Source organism: Mesoplodon densirostris, chromosome X (genome assembly GCF_025265405.1).
Source record: "Mesoplodon densirostris isolate mMesDen1 chromosome X, mMesDen1 primary haplotype, whole genome shotgun sequence".
NCBI lineage: Eukaryota > Metazoa > Chordata > Mammalia > Artiodactyla > Ziphiidae > Mesoplodon > Mesoplodon densirostris.
This window is the reverse complement of record NC_082681.1, coordinates 115460630-115487230: the sequence shown is the minus strand read 5'-3', so window position 1 is coordinate 115487230 and position 26601 is coordinate 115460630. Positions and strand designations below refer to the sequence as shown.

Here is a 26601-nt window from a genome sequence, read left to right as displayed (position 1 = left end):
GAACAGATCATTGGCCCAGGTAGCTTCCTCCCAAGCCTCTGCTAAATCCCCATGCACTTTTCTTTGAAAGTGAAAGCCCGAGATGGTATCCAGGCCAACTAAGCAGGGGACAAGGGGACTGAAGGAGCTGCCATTTCTCAGAAGGAGCTGACGTTTTTTCTTCTTCTTCAGCTAACATCATTCCCAGTCCTTCTGTTACTCAGTTGACTGATGTCCCCTTTTCCTTTCAGCCCTTTCCTTCCAGATGCACTAGTTGAACAATGCTGATATCTCTCTAGTTGATAGAAAATACAAAGTTTTTTTGCTCTCCTCAACTGGATTAACTTTGAAAATTACCATAATATATATAAAAGAAGGTTTTTAGTCGCCCCCAAAATTGAATTTTGTGGCTAGTGTGAGGGAGTGTTCCAGTTGCATTATTTTTCAATTTGGATATACAGTTGTTCCATTATCACACCTTAGTAAAAAGAGTGTTCTTTCTCTGCTTCTCTGCAATGGCAGTTTTAATAATCAAAGGTCCATGTATAAGTGGGTGTTTTAGGACATTCTATTCAGTTCTACTGGTCTATTTGCTTATATCAGCACTTATAACACCAATTTTTAATTACTGTAGTGTTTTTTAAAAAAGTAATTCTTAACACCTAGTAGAGTAAGTCCTCATATTTGTTTTCTTTATCAAGAGCATACTGACTCTTCTTGGCCATTTGCAAAGAAATTTAAAGTTTAGAATAAGCTATCAAGTTTCACATACAAAACCTCTTGAGTTTCTCTTGGGAGGACTGGGTATTACCATACACGACAGATTAAAATTGGGGAGAATTAACATGTTTACAATATTGAATGCTCCTCTCCATGAATATATGATAATTCCCTATTTAAGTTTCTGTTAACTTCTCTATTAATAGCTGTATATTTAAAATTTTTTATTATATATATTTTTATATGAGGCATGTGTATTTTATTTAGTAATTTACAAGTTATATTTTGTTTAATTTCATGGTCACGTTTGTTGCTGCAGAAACAAAACGCATGTTTACATATTGACTTTATACCCACCAACTTTTAAAAATAACTGCATTGGGCTTCCCTGGTGGCGCAGTGGTTGAGAGTCCGCCTGCCGATGCAGGGGACACGGGTTCGTGCCCCGGTCCGGGAAGATCCCACATGCCGCGGAGCGGCTGGGCCCGTGAGCCATGGCCGCTGAGCCTGCGCGTCCGGAGCCTGTGCTCCGCAACGGGAGAGGCCACGACAGTGAGAGGCCCGTGTACCGCAGAAAAAAAAAAAAAAAAAAAAAAAAAAACTGTATTGATTTCATAGGCTGTTTTTATTTATTGTTCATGTTTTCATAGATATCCTTTACTTTCAAAGATATCCTTTGCCTGGTAGCATAATTTCTTTCATCATGAATGAATAAGTTTTATAAAACACTATTCTGTATCAATTTACATATGATTTTTCTCTCATTTAATCTGTCCACAAGGTATGCCAGCCGTGGATTTATTCTACCTCAGCTCGATTCCTCACTCTTCTGCTCTGCTCTTTAGTATAAAATGTCTCTCAGTTCTCATGCTCTGTGCTCTCCAACACCTGGATGCCAGCTCAGTTAAACCAAGAGTGACAACTGCAGAGTAGAGCCCAGGAGGATCCAAGTGCCCAGAATCCTTCACCTTCTTCCTCTCTGAAGCAGGTGGTTTCCCTTCGATGGCCACATTATCTCCGTGGCTCCAACTTACCTCAGTAACAATACTTTTTCTCTTTGTTCCTCTAGCCTAGAGGCGGGAATGCCTTTTTAAGTTGCGAAGTATTGTTTTGCTCAATTCTCCCCAGTTGGTTTCTCGAGTAACCAATCTCCTACACTAAATTCTCCAAATTGTATAGAGTGATTTCTGTTTCCTGGATAACAGGGGACCAATTACAGATGACCAATTTTATTGATTTATTTTTTTCATGTGAAAGCCTCCTTTCAGTCCTAAGAAAAACTTAACTCTGTCACACATGTGTGTATACACAAACACACACATATATATTCAAAAACTCTTAACAGTATAATGGAGGGATTTATTCAACTTTTAAAAATTTCGAGCACTACACATAAAGCTCTACAGTATAACCTGTGAGAAATAGTCCAAGTGGTACTCAAATATTATAGCCTTAAATACATTTACCAGAAAAAAAAATTTTAAACATTCAAATGATTCAAGAGCTATAGAAACAATAGCACATTACATTCAAATAATGAGAAGGTAGGAAATAATGAAGATAAATGCAGAAACGATGAATTAGAAGGTAGTAAAGCCAACTAATGAAAGCCAGCTCTTTGAAAATATTTCTATAATACTTTCTGTAGTTCTTATCAGTTACAAAAGAAAGAAGCATAAATGAGTGATATTAGTTCAATAAAATTCTATAAGATATACCTACAGAAGAGATTTAAAGGCTATAATGGAACGCTATAAATACTTTCACCCTTACAACAGGATAACAAATGGTGGATAAGGAAAAAATTCTACCTAGAGAAGTTTTTAGCTAATAATCACAAAGGAATGCTAGCGTTACCATTCTGCAGCCCCTAATGGGTTAATGGCTGAGGGTGATGAACCTCAATGGCTGGCAACATCACCACAAAGGAGATAACAGACATCATGTATCTCCTAATGGAAATGCACAGTGTCATCTTTCGAGTAATGTTACCAACAAATAAACCTTCATCTTCAAGTGTCTTTCTATTATTATCGAGGACTGTTGATGTTGAGTATCAGGTATATTGGGTTCATTATTCTATTCTCTGTGCCGTTGTATGTTTGAGTATTTCAATAACATGATTTTATTATAAATAGCATGCCTCTAAATTTAAAAATCCAACTGACATGGAAGATTTTTTTAGCAAAATATAAATGACTGAATAGGTCCATAAAGAAACAAAAAACTTAATCTAACAATAAAAACTAAAACTGTAGTTAAAACCCATGGAACCCTCAAAATGTTCCTGGAAGCTTCTTATACCAAATGAAGGAGGAATCAATCAAAATTGTATGTAAACTCTTCCAAACCATACAAAAGATAGGAAATGACTCAACCACTCTAATGGGGTAGCGCTCCTTGATACAAAGACGAGGTAAGGATACGCTGAAAAAAGAACATCAATCAAGCTCACTCATATACAGACAAGTCTTAAATAACTTCATAGCACATGCAATGTAGTGGTGAATTAATAAGAAAAAATAGGCTGTGTCAAAGGAATGCAAAGAAGAAATCACATTAGAAAACATGAATCAGAATTCACTATACTAACAGATGAGGGAGAAAAAGCATGTGATCATGTTGTGCAGGGGTAAAGAAAAAGCTTTGATAAAAATTCAACATAAATTAATGGCAATAACTTGTAGCAAACTTATAAGAATGGAATTCCCATATCATAGTCATCAGCAAATATACATAAATGTGAAATATTAGAAGCATTCCCAATAAAGTCTGGAAAAACACACAGATGTATGGTACCACAAACCTGTATGTGAATGTATAGCAGGACACAGCCAAGAACAAGAATAATAAAATAAATATATGAATAATGAAAAGAAACAATAATAGTACCAATATGATTTTATAATTAAAATACCTAAAGTAATAGGCAAACATAATATTCAAATGTATAAGGAACATCAAAAACCTAGTATACTGAAAATCACTACAGCAAAATCAGAAACCTGGTCACACAAAATCGATAGCTAATTAGAACACGTAAAGGACAATCCCATTCACAACAGCAACAATATCTAAAATGTACCTAAAGTGAAACCTTACAAAACTGTACAAGATCTTTATGAAGACAACAATAAAAATTTACTGATAGAGTTAGAAAACAAAATGTCCCAAATAGAGCAGTATAATGTTGATTCAGGGGAACAGAATATTGTAAAGAGGTCAATGCTCCTTAACTTTTACAGTTTTAGTGCTGTACCTGTAGCTTCCAAGATGACAACCAAACTCCAGGTGCGGTCTCCTGTGCCCCAAATCAACCCTGGAAAAACTAAAGAAGGAACAAACAAAAGGATATCAACATTAACAGTAAAACAACAACAAGAAACCCCTGAGGGTACTAAGTCTGTACTCAACAAGTGCTTGTGTGAGGGCAGTTGAGATAGGTCTAGGGAAGACAGGATCATTTGAAGCAAAGGTTTTAAAGTTTAGCCCTCGTTTCTCCCAGTGTGCCCTGGGTGGATGAATTTCCACTGCCTCACTGAACTTGAGGGAACTTGAGGCAGCTCCTCAGAGCCCACATGCCAGGACTATTGGGTTATGCCAGGACTATGGGATAATATCAGAACAGAACCAAAATTTGGTTGCTTGAGGTAATATGAGTCCAGAGGTTGTCCTAATAACCACCTGAAACTTCTTCTGTTGGTGAAGACAGGGCTTTTGTTAATGGTCATCTTAATAGACTATAAGGCATGAATGGAAATAAAATAGTGAGAACACTTGAGATCTCTTCTTTCAGCAAATTTCAAGTGTATAATACATTATAATTAACAGGAGTCACCATGCTGTACAGTAAGTTTCCAGAACTTATTCATCTTATAACTGAAAGTTGTACCCTTTGATCAGTATCTCTGCTTCTCTCTAACCCACCAGGTTCTGGTAATCACGATTCTACTCTCTGTTACTAGGAGTTCAACTTTTGATTTTTTAGATACCACATATAAGTTAGATCACGTGATATTTGTCTTCCTGTGTCTGGCTTATTTTACTTAGCATAATGTCCTCCTAGGTTCATCCATGTTGTTCAAAATGATGGGATTTCTCACCACACACACAAAAATGGTTAACTATGGGAGGAGATACGATAAATACTTTCGTTCTGGCAATCATTTCACAATGTACCCATATATCCAAACATCACATTTGACAAAATATACATAAAAAGCAATTTTTTATTTGTCAAAATATAAAGAAAATATTGAAATACAATAGCAAGTATCACAGTAATTTCACATAACCAAAAAATTCATTCCAGAAAATTTGATTAATGACACTGATATCATGCAAGAGAGGCCTCAGGGCTAAAGTTAGGAAAGGGAAGAAACCAGTTAGAATGCGCATCATCAGAAAATCTACAAACAACAAATGCTGCAGAGGGTGTGGAGAAAACGGAACCCTCTTGCCCTGTTGGTGGGAGTGTAAACTGATACAGCCACTATGGAGAACAGTATGGAGTTTCCTTAAAAAACTAAACATGGAATTACCATATGACCCAGGAATCCCACTCCTGGGCATACACCCAGAGAAAACCATAATTCAAAAAGACACATGCACCCCAATATTCATTGCAGCACTATTTACAACAGCCAGGTCATGGAAGCAACCTAAATGCCCATCGACAGACGAATGGATAAAGAAGATGTGGTACATATGTATGTAATGGAATATTACTCAGCCATAAAGAGGAATGAAATGGAGTCATTTGTAAACACATGGATGGATCTAGAGTCTGTCATACAGACTGAAGTCAGAAAGAGAAAAATAAATACCGTATATTAACGCATATATATGGAACCTAGAAAAATGGTACAGATGAACCAGTCTGCAGGGCACAAATAAAGACACAGATGTAGAGAAAAAACGTATGGACACCAAGGGGGGAAATGGTGAGGGGTGGAGTGGTGGTCGAATAAATTGAGAGATTTTGATTGAAATATATACACCAACATGGATAAAATGGATAACTAATAAGAACCTACTGCATAAAAAAAAAAAAATTAAATAAAATTCCAAAAAAAAAAGGAAGAATTCCAAGACTCATAGAACTCAATGCAACTTCCGTAAACCAAGACATTGAAACGCACAGAATTCTCACCTCCTACAACCATTTCCAAGAAGCAGTCTCAGGGAGTTGATGTCTTTGATGTGAGGCCTTGGCCTCAGGTCAGCAGACGGGAGGTAGCCCAGCACCTACAGGCAGTCAAGAGAAGACACTGAGAGAGGATTGAGAGCACCATCCACCATAGAAGAGGGGGCCCCAAAGAGCCCTCACTGTCGGTCTCGGGGGACCCAGGCATGGCTGTGAGGCTCAGGCCCCCAGATACTTCCAGCTGGGGGTGCCGACAGAAATGAGAGCCAAGGTGTGACGCCTGCTGACTCAGCTCAGCAGAGGGAAAAGTCCCAGGACCTGCCAAGAGTCAACGCAAGGCCCTCGTGCCAGGCCCGCGGGAAGCTCCCCCGGAACCACCCCCACCTCCTGTCCCACCCGGCCCCGCCCCGTTCCACCCCACCCCTGCTGTGCTCCTGGAGCCCAGATGCGCATGACCGGATGTGACGTCCTCCTACGCACGCGGTGGGGGCGACGCCATTGTTGAGAGCTGCCGTCCGGTGAGGGTGAGCCGCGGGAGGAATCCCACGTCTCTTCAGGAGTCAAAGTGTGAGGTAACCCCAGTTAGAAGTGCGGGGATGCCCCCGATATCCCCAATCCCCTTTCCCTCCGAAAAGAGGCGGCCACACAGGCCCCGCCCACCCCGCCCCTGCTCTCGGCCCGAGAGGCTCGGGCCTGGCCGTTAGGCCCAAAGTCCATCCGCTTCCCCTGCGGGGTCTCGGGCAAGGAAGGCCTCACTCTGAGGCTGGTGGACCGTGGCTCACCTCAGTTGAGGGAGCGTCCCAGGCCCCGTGGAGTGAAGGATGGGACCCCTGTGGGGACGGAGGGGCTCCACACCCCAAAATGGCGGCCACGCAGACGCCGCCCCTGACGTCGGCCTGGGCAGGTCTAAAGACTGAGAGACTCCCTCAGTGCGAACGTGGACGGACGGACGGACGCGGGAGACCCAGGGAGGAGGGGGCCTTGTTCTGAGGGGCTGGCCGCAGGTCAGCAGAGGGAGGATTTCCAGGGCACGGGAGGAGTCAGGGTGAGGACCGTCCTCCCCGTCGCAAGGGCACCTCAGAACCCCTCCCCTGTTGTCAGCCGCTTCCTCCTGGCCACACGCGGAGAAGGGAGGGCTGCTGTCTGAGAGGGGAGGTGCAGGCCAGCAGAAGGCGCGTCCCTAAGCACCGCCAAGAGTCAGCCCAAGCCCTTGAGTGAGGGCCAGTGGGGCCGCCAGCCACAGGGCCTCGACCTGTCTGCCGCACGCTGCAGGCTTGGTACAACTCTGCCACGTGCGGCCGCCTGGTCACCCTCACTGCCTCCTAGTGAGACTCAGGCAGGTGCCGGCACTGGTGCGAGCAGATGGCCCTCGGGGCAAGAGAGGAGGTCCAGGCTGCACCGGCCGTCCAGGGAGGACCCCGAGTGAGGACTAAGGGAGTCACCCACCCCGAGGAGAAGGGGCCAGAGAGAACACGGCCTGTCCCCTCCTGCCAACCCTTAAACTCCCAAGAAAGGACTGTCAGGCCGAGCCTGCCCGTAATTTCCTCTGCCAGGTCCAAGGGAGGTTAGAGCTTTGTTCTGAAGGGGCAGCCACGAGGCAGCAGAAGGGAGGGTCCCAGGGCCCTTCGGTGGTGGGCTGAACGCTCCCTCCTTTCCTCCTCCTGGGTGTCACGGAGGATGGTGGTGTCAACTTCAGAGCAGCAGAGGGCATGGGGCGGGGGGGGTGGGGGAGTCTTGCCAACAACTGTCATCCTGACTCTGAATGGGAACCGCGGGGACCTACCTCCCCTGCCAGCCCCCACTGTCACCCCCGTACCGCCCAGGCAGGGCTGGCTGGCTGTGCCCCAAGGCTCACCCGACCGTCCTCCACAGGGCTCTCAGGGGACAGGCTGAGCAGGAGAACAGGAGCCCTGTGGGCCCTCGGGCAGTGCCCTCACGGACCCTGCAGAGGCGGCCTTGGTTAAAGCCAGGGAGGACTCTCCCCGCTGAAGGTGCTCACAGCATCTCCTTGTCCCTCCCCCAGGTGCCCTCGTTGCCTGCCTTCCTGCCCACGCTCCCGCCTGCTGGCCCTGACCTGTGTCATCATGCCTCGGGGCCAGAAGAGCAAGCGCCGTGCCCGGGAGAAACGCCGCCAGGCCCGGGAGGAGACTCAGAGGCTCAAGGGTGCCCAGGCCACTGAGGCGGCGGCAGAGATAGAAGAGTCGCCCTCCTCCCCCGCTTCTGTGTCTCGGGGTACTTCCCCGAGCTCCCCTGCTGCTGGCACTCGCCAGGAGCCTCAGGGAGGCCCAGCCACGAGCTCTCGTGCTGCAGGGGTTTCATGCCCAGGATCTGAAGAGGGTGCCCAGAGCCAAGACGAGGAAAGTGCAAGTACCGCCCAGGCAGCACCTTCCGTTCACAGCACTTACAGCGATCCTCTGACCAGGGACGTCCGCAAGTTGGTGCAGTTCCTGCTGGAGAAGTACGTGACGAAGGAGCCCATCCCGAAGGCTACACTGCGGAAGATTGTCAACAGGAAGTACAAGAAGCACTTCCCTGCGATCCTCAGGAGAGCCTCTGAGCGCATGGAGCTGGTCTTTGGCCTTGATCTGAAGCAAGTCGACCCCAGCCGTCACTCCTACGTCCTCATCAGCAAGCTGGGAGGCTTCCCCAGCGAGGGAAATCCGAGTGATGAGTCGGGGCTGCCCACGTCCGGTTTCCTGATGACCCTCCTGGGCAAGATCTTCACGAATGGCAACCGGGCCACTGAGGAGGAGATCTGGAAATTCCTCAATGAGTTGGGTTTGTATCAAGTGAAGAGCCACTTGATCTTTGGGGAGCCCAGGAGGCTTATCAAAAATTTCGTGCGGCAGAAGTACCTGACGTACCACCAGGTGCCCAACAGCGATCCTCCGTGCTATGAGTTCCTGTGGGGCCCGAGAGCCCACGCTGAAACCAGCAAGATGAAAGTGCTGGAGTTTATTGCCAAGATCAATGATACCGTCCCCAGGGCCTTCCCAGATCTCTATGAGGAGGCTGTGAGAGATGAGGTAGAGAGAGCAAGAGTGAGAGCCGCGGCCAGGGCTGCAGCTGTTGCTGAGGGCAGGGCACCTTCCAGGGCCGAGGCCAGCAGCTCCTCCCACATGTAGGGAGGGAGGCTGCGGGCAGATTGCTCACTTTGTTTTGGAAGAGAGCAGTCAGGCTCCTAAATAGTGCAGAGTAGTAGGGGTGGAGGGAACAAAGTATAGATCTCATTTATCTTCCTGTTTTAAACTAGTAACTTCTATATATTATTGATTGATTTATTTAGGTTTTTTCAAATGTTTTTTTCTTGTAATAGATAGTGTGTTTTCTTAAGAAGACGAATACGTGAATGACATTACTTGCATACTTATTGCTGTTTAAACAGTTCTAAAGTTACAGTTTTGGTATATATAAAAGAAATTCACGACCATCTATAATTTCTGTATGATCCAGAAGTAGAAAACATGGCAGTGCAATAGAGATTTTCATGGAAATGTGAAAGGCGACCACAGAAAATATTTAGAAACAAAAAATGGAGAAAACAGAGTAAAAGGTATTTAATTCGTAGTTTGCCTTATTTCTTTGAAACTTTCTTTTGGTAGAAATAAAAGATACTTTGACTGATTTAGCTCATTTGTGAGTATTTGTTTCTTTTGTCCTAGTGCACTGCATATTCTCTGCCACCTACTGGATTAAAAATAAACTCTGATGGGAGGGTGGTATTCTGGGGGTTCATAATAATCATATCATAACTGCCATTCATCAAAACCCCAGTATTTCTTAATGAGTATGCCACTGCTTTCCATGTAGTACATAACATTTCAGCATTCATGCAGGATAGGATTTAGCAGACTCCCTTTATAGGTGAATAACTTGCAAATTTCTCAAGTTCACAAGACTGATTAAGGGACCTTGCTGGGTCTAGTCCCCTGGTCTGGAATCGTCTAGAGCCTACACTCTTCCACTCCTCCCAGCCTAAGCCAGATCTTATGTGTTTTAATTCATTTTTCTTCTCACCACTCCAAAATGTATCTCATGGGATAAAAGGGGCCCTGTTCCCAAAGCACTGTTTTGAATTACAGTAATAGTAACGCTGAATAAGTGAATGGTATGAATAAAAAAGAAATTTTTGGTGACAATGGGGTATTCTACATATGCACCGTCAGATACCCTGAAAAGATCAGCATCTCCTCATTTACTCTTCAAGTTTCTCAGGGACATAAAAGCCTTGGTTTAAGAGCTGTGTCCTCAGGTCAGTGGAGGGAGGAGTCCCAGCCTCTGAGAGTTACTCAAGGTGAGGACCTTAGAACAGAAGGGGGCCCCACAAAGTATACCCTGCTTTCTCCCTTCTGTGGCCATGCGCAGAGCTGTCTGTCTGAAGGTACCCCTTCTCCTCCTCCGGGGCAAGGGTGGAGAGGTTCTCAGGGAGGTGAGTTCCTTGGTCTTGTGGCAGCATCTCCAGTTCTGCCCAGGTCGGAGATCCTAACAGGCCTTAATTTGCTTCAGGGTGAGGACACTGGGTGCTGATGAGTGGACTCCCCATAACAAAGGGGGACCACACAGAGGCCCCTGGCAGGGGTAGCCAGGGAATAGGTCTCTTACCTCCCCTTCTGGTGTCTCAGGAAGGTGAAAGCCTTGGCCTGAGGCTGGCAGACAGACTGTAGGGAGGGTGGAGTCCCATATGCTACCTGAAGTCAAGGTAAGAAACCTGAGTTAGGACTGAGGGGCCACTGACTCCAGAAGAGTGGGGCCTTGTAAAATCCTGCTCCTCAGAAGACCCCAACAGCTTTGGACAGATCTGGTTCATCCTGACTTCCAATTCAGAATTTCCAAGAAGGTAATGCCTTTGTTCCGACGAGCACAGCTTCAGGGGAGTGGAGGGTGGAGGCCTGGGTCTGGTCAGGCCTCACGATGAGGACCCTGAATGAGGAGCAAGAGGACCACTCACTCCAGAACAGAGGAGAATGCAGAGTCCCACCCCTGACGTCAGCCCCAGGAGGCCCAGGACAACGCTTTCGGGCTGACGTGCCCCCTCTTTCCACCGGGGGTGGTCTCAGGGAGGCGAGGGCCTTGGTCTATGGGGAACAGCCTCACTCAGTAGAGACTGGAAATCTAGTGTCTCTAAATGGGGATAGAGGGACTCCACGTAGAACACAGCCCTGCCACTGGACGCCTCCCCTTGGCAAAGCCAGGAATGTTGGCATGATGCGCCCCACACCTTTCCTTTTAGAGCGTCTCGGGTAGATGAGGCACTTGGTCTCAGGGGCCAGCCTCAGGTGAGCACAGGGAGGAATTCCAGGTCATGCCAAGAGCCAAGCACAGGACCACGAGGACTGAGGGAACCACCCAAATCATAAAAGTGGGGACGCCACAGAATCCCTCCCTTACTGTCGGCCATGAGTGACCACAGGCAGTCATGCCCACGTGAGGCAACCCTCACATCCTCCTAGGTGGTCTCAGGGAATTAAAGGCTGCAGTATGAGAGCACAGGCCTCCCTAGGTCACGGGAAGAGTCAGCGTAAGGGCTCCGAGTGAGGACCAAGGGGAACGCCCAACCGAAAAGAGAGAGGAACACATGCACGGCCCCACCACCCTCTCGGCCCCGGGAAGTCCCAGGCAGGGGCAGGTCCATGTGTCACCCACTTGCTTCCAGCTCCGGAGGACTCGGGTCAGTAGAGGGAAGAGTCCCAGATCCTGACAGACTGAGGACTACTGAGGTCACAGACCCCAGCAGAGTGGAGCCCGGAGAATCCTGCCCTCTGCTGTTAGTCCTCAGAAGCCCCTGAGAAATAGCTGTGGCTACACGTGGCCTACTCTGACTTCTACTTCTGGGGACTCAGGGTGGTGAGGACTTTGCTCTGAGGCTGGCTGACTCAGCATAGGGGAAATTTCCAGGTTGTGCTAGGAGTTGGGGTGAGGACCTAAGGCTGGAGTGGAGCGTGAAAACCATAACAATGGGGGCAGCACATCATCTCTCCCCTGCTGTCAGTCCTGGGAGACGCCTGGATAGATGTCAGGCCGAGCAGAGGCAACCCTTAACTCCTCCCGGGGTGACAGAGAAGTGAGCACAGTAATAGGTGAAGAGAGGGAGAAATTATAGGTCTTCCCAGGAGTCAAACCGAGGAGGCTGCGTGAGGACTGGTGCGGCCGACCATCATAAGGCCTGGGTTTGCCTGCCACAGCTTTCTGCCTTCAGAGACCGCAGGTAGATGTGGGAAATCAGGCTACCCTCACCTTCTTCTATTGGGTCTCAGAGAGCTGTGGGCCTTTCTATGAGCACATGTCCTCAGGTAAAGAGAGAGGAGCCACAGGCCTTCCCAGGAGTCAAACTGAGAACCCTGAGTGACGACTAAGGGGAACATGCCCCACCCCCTGAGCTGTGGGGACGACAAAGAGTCTAGCCTTGCCCCTGCTTTCAGCACTTGAAGGCTCAGGACAGGGCAGTCGGGCCGAGGCTCCTTTACATCAGGTCTAAGGAAGGTGAGATCCTCAGCCTGAAGGTAAAGCCATTAGAGGGCAGAAGGGTGGGTCCCAGGCCCTACATGAAGCCAACTGAGAGCAGTGAATAGGGACTGAGGACCCAGTGATCCCAGGAGAGAAAGGACTCCACAGAGCTGTCAGCACTGGGTTCCCCCCGTCAGGGCGGTGAGCTGGGGCACCCCTCACTTCCTCCTCATGGGTCCCCGGGACCACCGAGGTGTCAACGGCAGAGCAACAGAGGGGAGGAAGCCCAGGCCCTGGCTGCCGTCCACCTAAAGATCCTGAAGATGAACTGAGCGGACTCCCCGCCCTAGAACACGGAAGGTCCCACTGGCAGCCCCTTCTGTCACCCCAGTGACACTCAGGTAGGCTGGCTGGCTGTGCCCCAAGGCTCACCCGACCGTCCTCCACAGGGCTCTCAGGGGACAGGCTGAGCAGGAGAACAGGAGCCCTGTGGGCCCTCGGGCAGTGCCCTCACGGACCCTGCAGAGGCGGCCTTGGTTAAAGCCAGGGAGGACTCTCCCCACTGAAGGTGCTCACAGCATCTCCTTGTCCCTCCCCCAGGTGCCCTCGTTGCCTGCCTTCCTGCCCACACTCCCGCCTGCTGGCCCTGACCTGTGTCATCATGCCTTGGGGCCTGAAGAGCAAGCGCCGTGCCCGGGAGAAACGCCGCCAGGCCCGGGAGGAGACTCAGAGGCTCAAGGGTGCCCAGGCCACTGAGGCAGCGGCGGCGGCAGAGATAGAAGAGTCGCCCTCCTCCCCCGCTTCTGTGTCTCGGGGTACTTCCCCGAGCTCCCCTGCTGCTGGCACTCGCCAGGAGCCTCAGGGAGGCCCAGCCACGAGCTCTCGTGCTGCAGGGGTTTCATGCCCAGGATCTGAAGAGGGTGCCCAGAGCCAAGGTGAGGATAGCGAGTCACAGATGAGCGGGCCTGCCCCATCCTGGACGGTTCGCCTTTCCCTCCCCTACCTGGACACTGGTGGTTGCAGCATGCCCAGAGATCCTCCCTCTCGTGGGCAAGGACCACTGCTAGGTTTCCAGCCGTACCTGGACCAAGCAAGACAAAACCGCCAGCACAGGTTGACGCAGGCGCACCAAGACCTAAAAGGTGACTCAAGGTAACCCCGGGTTCATTATGCCTCATTTGCAATTACTTAGCATTGCAGCTTTTGCTTCCCCGCCCCACCCCATGGATTCTGCTTGGGTGCTTACGGGTAAGTGCCTGCATACTAGCAGGAAACTTATATAACCTAAAGCTGTCAATCGATTTGTCACTCAAATAACACAGGACACAGGGAGGGACCACCACTCTACAAAACACAGCCCTACCCCATTGCGGGGCTGCTTCTGGTTTCCAGACAGCCCGCTCTCCTGCTTTCTCGGGAGTGTACTTTTGCTCTGCTTAACTGAACTCTTGCTACTTAAAACTGCTCTACGCCTCTCGATTGAATTCTTCCTCCTTGGGAGGGCAAGAACCAAGGAAATCGCCATTCTGCTGTTGACAAGATGGATCACATATCCATTACTTTTATCAGGTACAAGTTAAAGTTTTGATATTTCATAAAACAAATTTAGAAACCTTCCATTTTTTTTTATGACCCAGAACAAGAAAACACAGCAATGGAAGAGGGATTTCCATGGAACTGTGAATAGACTCGGCAGTAAAATAATGTGGGTCAAGTAAAAAAGAAAAGAAAAAGAGTAAATGGTGGTACATTTTTGGTTTCTCTTATTCTTTTAGTGCTTCTTTTTGTAAAATTGAAGGATGTTTTCTTAGGTTATTCAAGATTGTGAGAGAAATTAAACAATAATAAAGTAGACATCCTTCCCGTTGCCACTCTTATTCCCAACCATTAATTGAACATCTACTCTTTGGAAGGCTCCATGGCGGAACTGGGGATGGTAAGAAAAAGAAGACTGAGCCACTGTCCATAGAACTTTAGAGCCTAGGAGCTGCTGCCATATCAAGAAGATGGTGAGACACGCTCTAAGACCTAAATAAATGACAAGTTAAAACAAGGGGTGAGAAAGAGGAGGTTCCAGACGAGAGCAGTCAAGCGTAAATGCTCTGAAGCAAGGAAGTCTGGAGCTTTGGGACACTGCAGTTCCCTTGAGGAGGTGATTTAAAGTTAGGCGGGATGGTGGGCTAAATGGGGCTGAGTGAATTGTGGTGGGGGAGGGTGGGACCCTTAGATGGTGGGCCTCAGAGTTGAGAGACTCAAGACTGGAATGGAAGATTACCCTGAATTTTTACTTTGGGACTGTGGGTAAAACAGAGAGAATCTCCACCCGGGGCAGGAATAAAATGGGTTCCCTGTCCCAGTCCCAGTGCAGGTGAACATAGTGCACAAACTAGGTGTTTGAATCCCATCGCCTCCAGGGAGTTTCCGAGAAACAAGGAGGATACTTCCTTGAAGTGAGATGTCAAGAAGCCACTGTGATGGCACTCTTTGCACTGGGGTCAAAGGGCCAGAGGCCACGCCATTAAAGGGATATTCTACTACTTATCTTAAGTGTAATCTGGGGAACTCCAAATGAAGGCTACATTTTTGGTGGTGGTGGTGAAATTATAATGAAAATAGGGGTGGTTTGGATGAAAAGGCACCTGGGAGGGAAGTTGTTGGTCCTTGAAGCAAATTCTAGAACCTCTGAGTAGCATCCAGCTGGGAGAGATTCCTCTACACTCAAATGACATATTTACAAATGGGGAAATCTTACATAGTTTTACCGTCTAAGCAGTTTTGTTCGTTCCAAAGGTGCTGCGTAGTTTCTGACATCTCATGAGATTAAAGAAAAAAATCCCCAAGAGTTGGTATTATGGTCTGGGGTCATAGTTATCGCAGTAATAAATGCCATGCTTGAGAGGCCATTGTTGCAAGTGCTTTACAAACATCGCGTATATTACAATAGCTCTACACGATAGGGCTTATCAGACTCACTTTGCAGATGATGAACTTGCAATTTTCTCAAGTTCACAAGACTTGTGACAGAGCTGGGAATAGACCCTTGGTCTGAATTCCTCTAGAGGCCACACTGTTCCTCTCTTCGCAGCCTGAGGCAGACCTAGTATCCTTTAATTCACTTCTCTCCTCACTACTTCAAACTCTATTTCAGGCAATTTAAAAAAAAAAAAAAAAAGGAAGCAAGCAAACAAAAAACCCTGCAGCCAAAGTACTATAAACAGCCCTGATGAAGGAAGGTTAATACAAGAATCAACCATAATTTGGGGATTTTCTGTGGGCTTCATTTATCTAGAGTCCTCCTGCCCCTCACTACTTCAAACTCTATTTCAGGCAATTAAAAAAAAAAAAAGGAAGCAAGCAAACAAAAAACCCTGCAGCCAAAGTACTATAAACAGCCCTGATGAAGGAAGGTTAATACAAGAATAAACCATAATTTGGGGATTGTCTGTGGGCTTCGTTTATCTAGAGTCCTCCTGCCCCTCGCTCCAGGGTTCCTTGAAAGCTCACTGCCCTGGTCCCAGCACGTGTGTTCAGCTCCAGCACGTTCCCACGTTAGAGCTCCTTTCTCCTGAGACTTCCCCAGTGTGCCCTCAAGTCCAACTCTGGAATCTGTTAATGGTGTGTTGAGACTGGCCTGTGAATAAATACACCAATGAGTGAGCTTACCTAGGGGATCAACATCCAAAGCCTCCCTCATAAGTTGGAGATGAGGACCTGAATAGACATTTCTACAAAGAGGATGTACCAGTGTCCAAACAGTACATGAAAGATGCTCCATATCATTAGTCATTAGGGTAATGTATAAAAAAAAAAAAGTGGGATACCATTTCACTAGGTTGGTTATAAAAATGGAAAATAACAAGTGTTTGCGAGGATATGAAGAAAGTGGATCCCTCATACATTGCTGGGAAGAATGTAAAATGGTTCAGCCTCTTTGGAAAACAGTTTGGTAGTTCCTCAAATTTAAACAAAGAATTACCATATGACCCAGCAATTCCATTCCTAGGTATATAACCAAAATAACTTAAAAATTGTATTCAAACAAATCTTTGTACCCAAATATTCAAAGGAGCATTATTCATAAAAGCCAAAAGATGCAAACAACCCAAAATTTCCATCACTGAATGAACGGACAAACAAAATGTGGTATATTCATACAATGGAATATTATTCAGTCATAAAAAGGAATGAAGTCCGGATAACTGAGAGACCATGGATAAACCTTGGAGACATTATGATAAATAATAAATGAAAGGAGTCAGAAACAAAAGGTCACATATTATATGACACCATTTACATGAATTATCCAGGATAAACAAATTCAGACACAGAAAGCAGATTGATGGTTGCCCGGGGCTAGGGAGAGGTATCAATGAGAAGTAATTTTTTGAAGGGTAAGAGGTTATGTAAGCGGATAGGGTAGGCGGTCCCTGGAGAAAGAGAACCAGGCGTGGATTTCTTGACATAAGAGAAGCCATTTTTGGCCTAAGCCATTTTGTGATCTAAGCCATTTTAAGATCATTTTGTGAACCTGGAGACAATGTTTGCCCTTGAACACACCTCTGTAATAATGATCTTCAGGGAATAAAAGAATGCAGCAGGGCCTCCCTGGTGGCGCAGTGGTTGAGAGTCCGCCTGCCGATGCAGGGGATACGGGTTCGTGCCCCGATCTGGGAGGATCCCATATGCCGCGGAGCGGCTGGGCCCGTGAGCCATGGCCGCTGGGCCTGCGCATCCGGAGCCTGTGCTCCGCAACGGGAGAGGCCACAACAGTGAGAGGCCCGCATATCGCAAAAAAAAAAAAAAAAAAAAAAAAGAATGCAGCAACCAAAGACTGTTATCAGGCAGGAGTAGTAACAGTAGCAAAGGTAATAAGTCAGTTCTTAAGACTCCCAGTCTTTTCAAGGGTAAAGATTAGCCTGAAGCACAATCTTCAGCTGTTCTGCAGAATTCAAACAACCCTCGAATGATCAACCACCACCAGATCAACTGGAACCTAAGGAATGATGACGGTAATCTTTTCTAACCCTTGTGACTTCAAACCCCTATAAAGCTCGGACTCTGTTGACCTTTGCCCCAACTCTATGCTGAATTCTCCTCTGCTCAAGCTCCTTCATGAATATGCATGTACCCTTAGCTTCAAACTTCCCCAGTTCTGCTGTCCAGGGAAACACTGCTTTGGGAAAGATCCCCAGGGTTCTCCTGCCTTGCTGAAAGTAATAAATCCTTCCTTCTCCTGCTCTTTGACTTGGCTGTGTATTTGGCTCGACACCCACCAAGAGGCAAACCCAGTTTTCGGGGAGCAGTTACCTTTTGGAATGAGGAATAGGTTTGGAACAAGATAGAGGCGGTGATTGTACAACATTGTGAATGCAGTTATGCCACTGAATTATTCACTTTAAAATGTTATGTGGATATATATCAATGAGTTATATTTTTAATATTATATATAATACAGTCAATAGATTGATTGATCCCACTATACATATACTATGTATAATATATAGGTATATGTATGTATGTAAAATCAGTGGAATGATAGAATCAGATAGAATGAGAGAATTACCATGCTACAGCCCCTAATGGATTAACGGATAAGGGGAAAGACCCTCACCAACTGTCAATACCACCAGGAAGCAGAAAACAGACACTATATGTCTCCTAATGGAAGCACACAGCTTTGTCTCAGGAGTGAACTTGCCAATAAACAAACTGGTAAATCAATAAGCCTTAATCTGAACAAGCTGTTTCCTACAATTATTGAGGATTCTTGATGCTGAGGTTCCAGGTATATTGGGTTCATTACTTTATTCTCTGTAATGTTGTATATGATTGTTTTTATTATAAATATCATGCCTTTAAATTTGAAAACCCAAGTAAAATGGAACAATTTTTTTTGTTTGTTTTTTTTGTTTTGCGGTACACGGGCCTCTCACCGTTGTGGCCTCTCCCATTGTGGAGCACAGGCTCCGGACGCACAGGCTCAGCGGTCGTGGCTCACAGGCCCAGCCACTCCGCGGCATGTGGGATCCTCCCGGACCAGGGCACGAACCCATGTCCCCTGCACCGGCAGGCGGACTCTCAACCACTGCACCACCAGGGAAGCCCAAATGGAACAATTTTTAGCAAACTATAAATCACTAAAGTGAAAATGTAGTCCAAACCCAGAGCACCATCAGAATGTTCCAGGACAATCCAGGTTTGGAGCCCCCTCACACCAAATGATCAGGGAAAAACTAATCACCATCTTATTTGAATTCTTCCAAACCATACAGAAATATAGAAAAACGGATCAACCATTTTAATAGGGTAGCCCTCCTTGATACAAAGTCCAGATAAGAATGCCCCAATATAAGGATACTCACACATAACCATGTGATTAAATGAAGAAATGGGCTCTGACTAAGGAACACAAAGATATCATATTAGAAAATACTGACCGTTGGAAATCACTGCATTAACAGAGAAAGGAGAAAATGCATTTCTAAAGGGAAAGAATATTTGTCTCTACACTTCTATTCTCAAGCCTGTTGACACCAAATGTATGGGTTTTTTGTTTTGTTTTCTTTTGCTCACACAAACCAATTCTCTACCACCAGCTGAGTATCCTACAATTCAATTCTGACAATATCTACCTGCAGTTAGCATCAGATCCCACAAGGTAAGGGCTCATTCCCACAAGATTGCCCTACACTTAATCCAAACCCAGGCCTCCCATAATTCTGACTGACAGGCTATAAATTGGGGGCTCCCACAACCCCGTCCCTGGGTTTGGTAATTTTCTAAAATGGCTCAAAGAACTCAAGGAAACAGTGTACTTACTAGATTACTGGATTATTATAAAAGGATGTGACTCCCTGACAGCCAAATGGAAGAGATGCTTAGAGTGAGGTGTGGGGAAGGAGTGTGGAGCTCTCATGCCCTCTCCAGCTGCATCACCCTCATAGCACCTACATGCGTTCAGCAAACTGGAAGCTCTCCAGACCATTTTGGTTAGGATTCTTAGGCAGGCTTCATTACACAGGCATGCTTAATTAAATCATTGGCCACTGGTAATTAAGTCAATCTCCAGCCCTTCTTCCCTCAGAGGACAGAGGGTAGGACTGAAAGTTCCTAGCCCCTGATCACATGGTGGGTCCCCCAGGCAGCCCCCCACCCTTAGGGGCTTTCCAAAAGTCACCTCATTAACCTAAGCTCAGGAGTGGTTGAAAGGGGCTTGTTACCAGTAGCATGAAACACTCCTTTCACCTTTCTTGCTCTTTTCACTTCGGAAACCCCAACAGTCTTAGCAGCTCTCGGGACAAAGACCACATATATATTTATTAGTATAAATCACAATATCACAATTTAATTATGTGCAGGGGTAAAGAAAGGGCCTTTGATAAAAATTTTACACCAGTCCATGGTAATAACTTTTCGCAAACTCACATTAGTAGGGAATTTCTCTTCTGTAAAATCTATACGTATTAAGCATACTTAAATGTGGAATGTTATCAGAATTCCCAATAAAATAAGAAACGAGACACGGATATATGGTACCGTCTCTACTATTTGACAAGAATTTTCCTGCTCTGCCACGTGAACATCTTGGAAGTCATCACTCCCATCCTCACAATGACAAAGAGCTGAACAAACTGAACATCAACAACTCTTCTTACATCCATCAGAGAATTGAAGTTACAGGGAAAACCAATGCTTCAAAACTGAAGATGCAGGCAAATAACAGGGAATCACAGCTCACTGGGAGCTGAAAGTCCTGGATCCAGGAAGGAGTAGAAAAATTTACATTGTACTTGATGCAACACTGGAAGCTATGTGTGACAAGCTTCAGAGCCCAAAACTCCTAGGAGCCGAGTCTTAGGGGAGCCCACACACTTCTGTGAGTTTTACCTTCTGGGGTCCTAACAGGTTCTCACCGTAAAGATCCAAGAAAAATTTCCTCATGCTTCTGGCATGAGGGGGACATAAACCCTTTTGAAATACACCTAGGAAAAAGGAACCATTTTGAAACACAGGCCCAGATGTTTCTGTTCTGTGTACTTTCCTAAACCAACTAACTTGGATGAAGGGAAAATCCTAACTCCAGCCCCCTCCAGACTTCCTATGTCACGTAACAGGGGGGATAAAAGCTGAGAAGCATTTGTGAAGGCAATAGCCCAGGGGCACAGAGCCACTAAAACATGGACAGCTAATCACAGGATTATAGAACACTGCCCGTACACCTTACCACTGCATCAACAAGGTTCCAATATAATACCAGAGGATTCCTGATGAAAGAACTGCAAGGCTTAGACTACTTACGAAGGTGTTCCTAGGGAAAACCACAGACAACAAGAACACTCAAGGAAATTGAAAGCTCAGGCGCCTACAGTAAGAGCAAACAGTAAACACGACATAACTCTTATGCAGATAAACACAAACTCTCATGCTAAAGGCCCTTTAAATCGGTTCCTATTATCCAATACATTAAGTCCAGCCTTCAACGAAAAATTGTAAGATATGTTAAAAGGCAGAAAAGCACAGTCTGATTAAACAAAGCAAGTAAATGAACCACACTCAGATATAGGAGATAATTTGGAATATCAGACTAGGATTTTAGAATACTTATGATTCATACGCTAGGCCTCTAATGGAAAAAGTGAACAACATGCAAGAATAGTAGGTAATGTACGTAGAGAGATGGAAACTGTAGGAAAGCATCAAAAGGAAATGTGAGAAATCAAAAACATCGTAACTGACGTGAAGAATGCCACTGATAGGCTCACCAGTAGACTGCACATGGCCAAGGAAAGACTCAATGAAATTAAAGATATATGTTGATAGAAACCCCTCAAACTAAAAAACAAAGAGAAAACAAAATAATTTTTAAAAAAGAAAAGAGTAACCAAGGATTGTGGAACAATTACAAGAGATGTAACATATGCATAGCAGGAACAATCTGAGAAGAAACAGAGAAAGAAGCAGAATTTTCAAAGTAATAATGACTGAGAATTTCCCCAAATTAATGACAGACACTAAACCACAGATCTAGGAAGCTCAGAGAACACCAAGCAGGATAAATAGAAAAAAAAAAAAAATCTACACCTAGGCATACCATACTCAAACTGCAGAAAACCAAACAGAAAGAGAATTCTTGAGACGAGCTAGAGAAGAAAAGAACTTACTATAGAGGAACAAGGGTAACAATTACCAAGATTTCTCTTAACAAACGATGCTATCAAGAAAAGACTACAGTTAAAATTTTAAAGCATGGAAATGAAAAAACCCAACAACAACAACAACAAAAACACTACCACCAACCTGAATTTTGTAGCCAGGGGGAGAAAATCCTTCAACGGTAATGAGAAATAAAGACTTTCTCTGACAGACGAAAACTGATGGAAATTTGTCACGCAGATCTACTTTGCAAGAAATGTTAAAAGAAGTTCTTCTGGGAAAAAGACAATGATATAGGTCAGAAGCTTTGGCCGACGTAAAGTAAGGAAGAGAGTAACACAAGGGATAAATGAAGATAAAATAAAGCCTTTTATTTTTATTATTTTCTACTGATCAAAAAAGATAACTATTTCTTCAAAATAATTCTATAACAGCAATGCATCCAGTGATTATACATTATGGATAAGAGAAATAAATGGCAGAAATGGTATACTTGCACTGTTACGAGATACTTGCACTAACCGTGAAGCAGGATGCTGTTATTTGAAAGAGGACTTGAATAAGTTGGAAATGTATAACACAAACGCTACAGAAACCACTAGAAATTTTTTTAAAGTATAACTGATATGCTAAAGAGGAGGAAAAATGGAATAACAATAAATCTTGAATTAAAACTAGAGAAGGCAGGGCCTCCCTGGTGGCGCAGTGGTTGAGAGTCCGCCTGCTGATGCAGGGGATACGGGTTCGTGCCCCGGTCTGGGAGGATCCCATATGCCGCGGAGCGGCTGGGCCCGTGAGCCATGGCCGCTGGGCCTGCGCGTCCGGAGCCTGTGCTCCGCAACGGGAGAGGCCACAACAGTGAGAGGCCCGCATACCGCAAAAAGAAAAAAAAAAAAAAAAAAAAAAAACTAGAGAAGGCAGAAGAAGAGCAGGAGATTAAACAAGAAACAGAGAGTAAGCTCAATGAGTAGAAAACACTTACAAATGTGGTCAATGTTAATCCAACTGTATCAATAATCACTTTTAACGTGAATGGTCTAAATATACCAATTAAAAGGCAGAGATTGATAAAAAGAATGAAAACAAAGGAGACCTAACACTATGCTCTTTATAAGAAATCCACTTTAAATATAAAGATATGAAATGATTAAAGGTAAAGGAATGGATACAATAGCCAGGTCACGGAAGCAACCTAAATAAATGCCCATCGACAGATGAACGGATAAAGCAGACGTGGTACATATATACAGTGGAATATTACTCAGCCATAAAAAGGAACGAAATTGGGTCATTTGTAGAGACGTGGATGGACCTAGGGACTATCATGCCGAGTGAAGTAAGTCAGAAAGAGAAAAACAAATATCGTATATTAATGCATACATGTGGAATCTAGAAAAATGGTACAGATGAACCGGTCTGCAAGGCAGAAATAGAGACACAGATGTAGAGAACAAACGTATGGACACCAAGGGGGGAAAAGCGGGGGTGGGATGAATGGGGAGATTGAGATAGACATATATACACCAATATGTACAAAACAGATACCTAATAAGAACCTGCTGAATAAGAAAAGAAAAGAAAAGAAAATTAAAAAAAAAAAAAAGTAAAGGGATGGAGAAAACACTACCATGCTAACACGAGTGAAAAAAAAATCATCTGCTCTAGCTATATTTATCTCAGACAAAGCAGTATTCAGAACAAGAAAGTCAGGAATAAAGATGGGCATTACTTAATGATTAAGTGGCCAATGCTCAAAGAAATCATGGCAACCCTTAATGTGTATGCACCAAACAATTCTGTTAAGATACACGAGGCAAACACTGATGAGACAAATCTACTCTTACAGAAGGGGATGTCAACACATCTCTTTTCATAATTGACAAATCCACTAGGCAGAAAATCAGTAAGGTGCAGTTGAACTGAAAAGCAACATCAATTAACTAGATCTAAATGACATTCATAGAATACTTAACAACAGCAGAAAGCACATTATTTTCAAGTCCACATGGAACATACACCAAGATAGATCACATTCTATGCCCTAAAATACACATCATCAAATTTAAAAGAATATAAATGATACAAAGAATGATCTCATTCTGCAATGGAAATAAACTAGAAACTGATAACAAAACAATAGCAAGAAAATCAAGGGTATTTGGAGATTAAGCAATATACTTCTAAATAACACATGGGCCAAAGAGAAAATCTAATGAGAAATTTTAAAATATGTTTAACTCAATGAAAACAAAATTACAACTTATCAAAAGTTGTGCAATATAGCAAAACCAGTACTTAAAGGGACATGAATAGCATTGAACGTCTATACTAGAAAAATCTAAAATCACTAATTTAAGCTTCTACCTTAGTAAACTGGTGAAAGAAGAGAAAAAAAGCAGAGGAAAAAGAAATAAGAAATCAAAGCAGAAATCAATGACACTGAAGAAAGGGAAAAAAAATAGAGAAAACCAACAAAACCAGAAGCTGTTTCTTTGAACATATCCAAAAGAAAAAAAAGAAAAAACAAGATAACATTCTAACCAGGCTACTCAAGGAAAATAAAAAGAGAGAAAACACCAGTTAAATCGCTAATAGTAGAAATGAAAGAAGGGCCATCACTACTGATTCCACGGACATTAACAGGAAAATAAATGAATGTTATAAACAACTCTATGCCTACAAATTTGAAAAGTTAAATCGACAAATTGCTTGAAGATGCAATTTCCCAAAACTATACAAGGATAAATAGATCATCAGAATAGGTCTGTATCTATTAAGGAAATTTAATCTATAATTAATAAGCTTCCAATAAAGACAGCACCAGGTCCAGATGATTCCACTGGTGAATTCTAACAAAAATTTAAGAAAGAAATGAAAACAATTCTCTACAATCTCTTCCAGAAAACAGAAGCAGAGGGGACACTTCCTAATTCATTCTATGAGGCCAGCATCACTCTAATGTCAAAACCAGAAAAAGAAATTAAAAGAAAGGAGAATTGACCACCAGTATCTCTCATGAACATAGATGCAAATTCCCCAACAAAATATAAGCAAAACAAATCTAACAAGGTATAAAAGGAATTATATACCACAACTAAGTGGACCTTATTTCAGGTGTGCAACATTTGAAAATCAGTAATGCTAACTCATCCTATCACTAGGCTAAAGAAAATAATCACATGATCATATCAATAGATGAAGAAAAAAATTTTGATAAAATCCAGTGCCCATTCATCATAAAATTTCCCAGCAAACTAGAAGTAGAGAGGCATTGGCTCAGCTTCATATACTGAATAGAACATCTAAAAAAAAAAAAAAAAAAAAACACAGGTAAAACATCCTACTTCATACTGAGAAGATAGATGCTCTTACACTAAGATCAGGAACAAAGCTATGATATCCCTTCTCACCATGCCTATTCAACACTGTAATGGAAGTCCTAGCCAATGCAATAAGATAAGAGAAGGAAGCAAAAGATATACAGATTTGAAAGGAAAAAATAAAACTGTTTTTGCTCACAGATGACCTAATTGTCTATGTAGGAAATCTCAAATAATCAACAACAAGAAAACTCCTGGTATTAATAAGCCAAGCTTAATATACAACAGTCAATTGTTTTCCAATAAACAAATGGAGCTAGCAATTGAAAAACCTAATGCCATTTACAGTAGCACCAAAAAAAGATTGATGATAAATAATTCTTAGAAAAATAAGTATAAGATTTATATGAGAAATACACATGTCACTGAAAAAAATTAAAGAAGATCTAAATAAATAGAGAAACACTCCATGTTCATGGATAGGAGGATGCAAGATTGTTGAGATGTCAGTTACTCTCAACTTGATTTATACACTCAATACAATTCTGCTCAAAACTCCAGCAAGTTATTTTGTAGATAGCAACAATCTAAAGTTTATATAAAAAATGAAAAGATCCATAATAACCAACTCAAATCAATACTAAAGAAGATAAAAGTCAGAGAACTGATATTACTGGATTTCAAAACGGACTTTAAAGCTACAATAATCCAGACCACATACTATTAACAAAAGAAGAGACAAATAGACCAAGGCACAGAATAGAAAACCTAGAAACAGACCCCTCATACAGTCAACTGATCTTTAACAAAGGAGCAAAGGCAATTCCATAGAGAAAGGAGTCTTTGAACTCATAGTGCTGGGACAACTAGACATCCACATACAACAAAAAAGAATGTTGATACAGACTTTACATGTTGCAAAATAGTTAACTCAAAATGGATCACAGACCTAAATGGAAAACTCAAAATTAAAAAAAATCCAGGGACTCCCATCACGGTCCAGTGGTTAAGACTGCACTTCCACTGCAGGGGGCATGGGTTTGATCCCTGGTCAGGGAACTAAGATCCTGCCTGCCATGTGGAGTGTGAAAACAAACAAACAAAAAAACAAACAAAACAGAAGGTAATACAGGAGAAAGTCTTGGGGTTGGCAACGAGATTTTAGACACAACACCAAAAGTACAATCCATGAAAGAGAAAAATGATAAGCTGAACTTCATTAAAATTAAAAACTTCTACTCTGTAAAAGGTACTATTAAGAGAATGAAAAACCGCAGACGGGGAAAAAATAATTGTAAGACACACATCTGATAATAAACATGAATCAGAAACATACAATGAACTCTAAAAAAACTCAACAATAAGAGAACAAAAAAGTCAATTTAACAGTGGTTAAAAGAGCTGAAGAGACACCTCACCAAAAATATAGACAGATGGCAAATAGCACACGAAAAGATGATCAACATCACATGTCTTCAGGGAATTTGGGATTAAAACAACAATGAGATACCTATTAATATGGCTAAAACAAAAGAAAACACCTGACAATACCAAATGCTGGCAAGGATGGGGACCAATAGGAGCTCTCATTCAGTGCTAAAGGGAATGCAAAGTGATAGAGACACACTGCAAACTGTCTGGAAGTTTCTTTTAAGCTAAACATAATCTTATCATATGATCTAGCAATTAAACGCCTAGGTATTTACTCAAAAGAGTTGAAAACTTATGTCCATCCAAAAGCCTTCAAACAAATGTTAATAGTACACTAATTCATAGTCGCCAGAAACTGAAATCAACCAAGATGACCTTCAGCAGATGAATGGGAAACAAACTGTGGTA

General features: G+C 43.8%; 1 pseudogene; it reads left to right on the top strand.

The window, feature by feature from the left end:
* The first annotated feature begins 7607 nt into the window (after positions 1 to 7607).
* On the top strand, positions 7608 to 9034 carry LOC132482032 (melanoma-associated antigen B4-like; annotated as a pseudogene).
* Positions 9035 to 26601: the final 17567 nt, after the last annotated feature.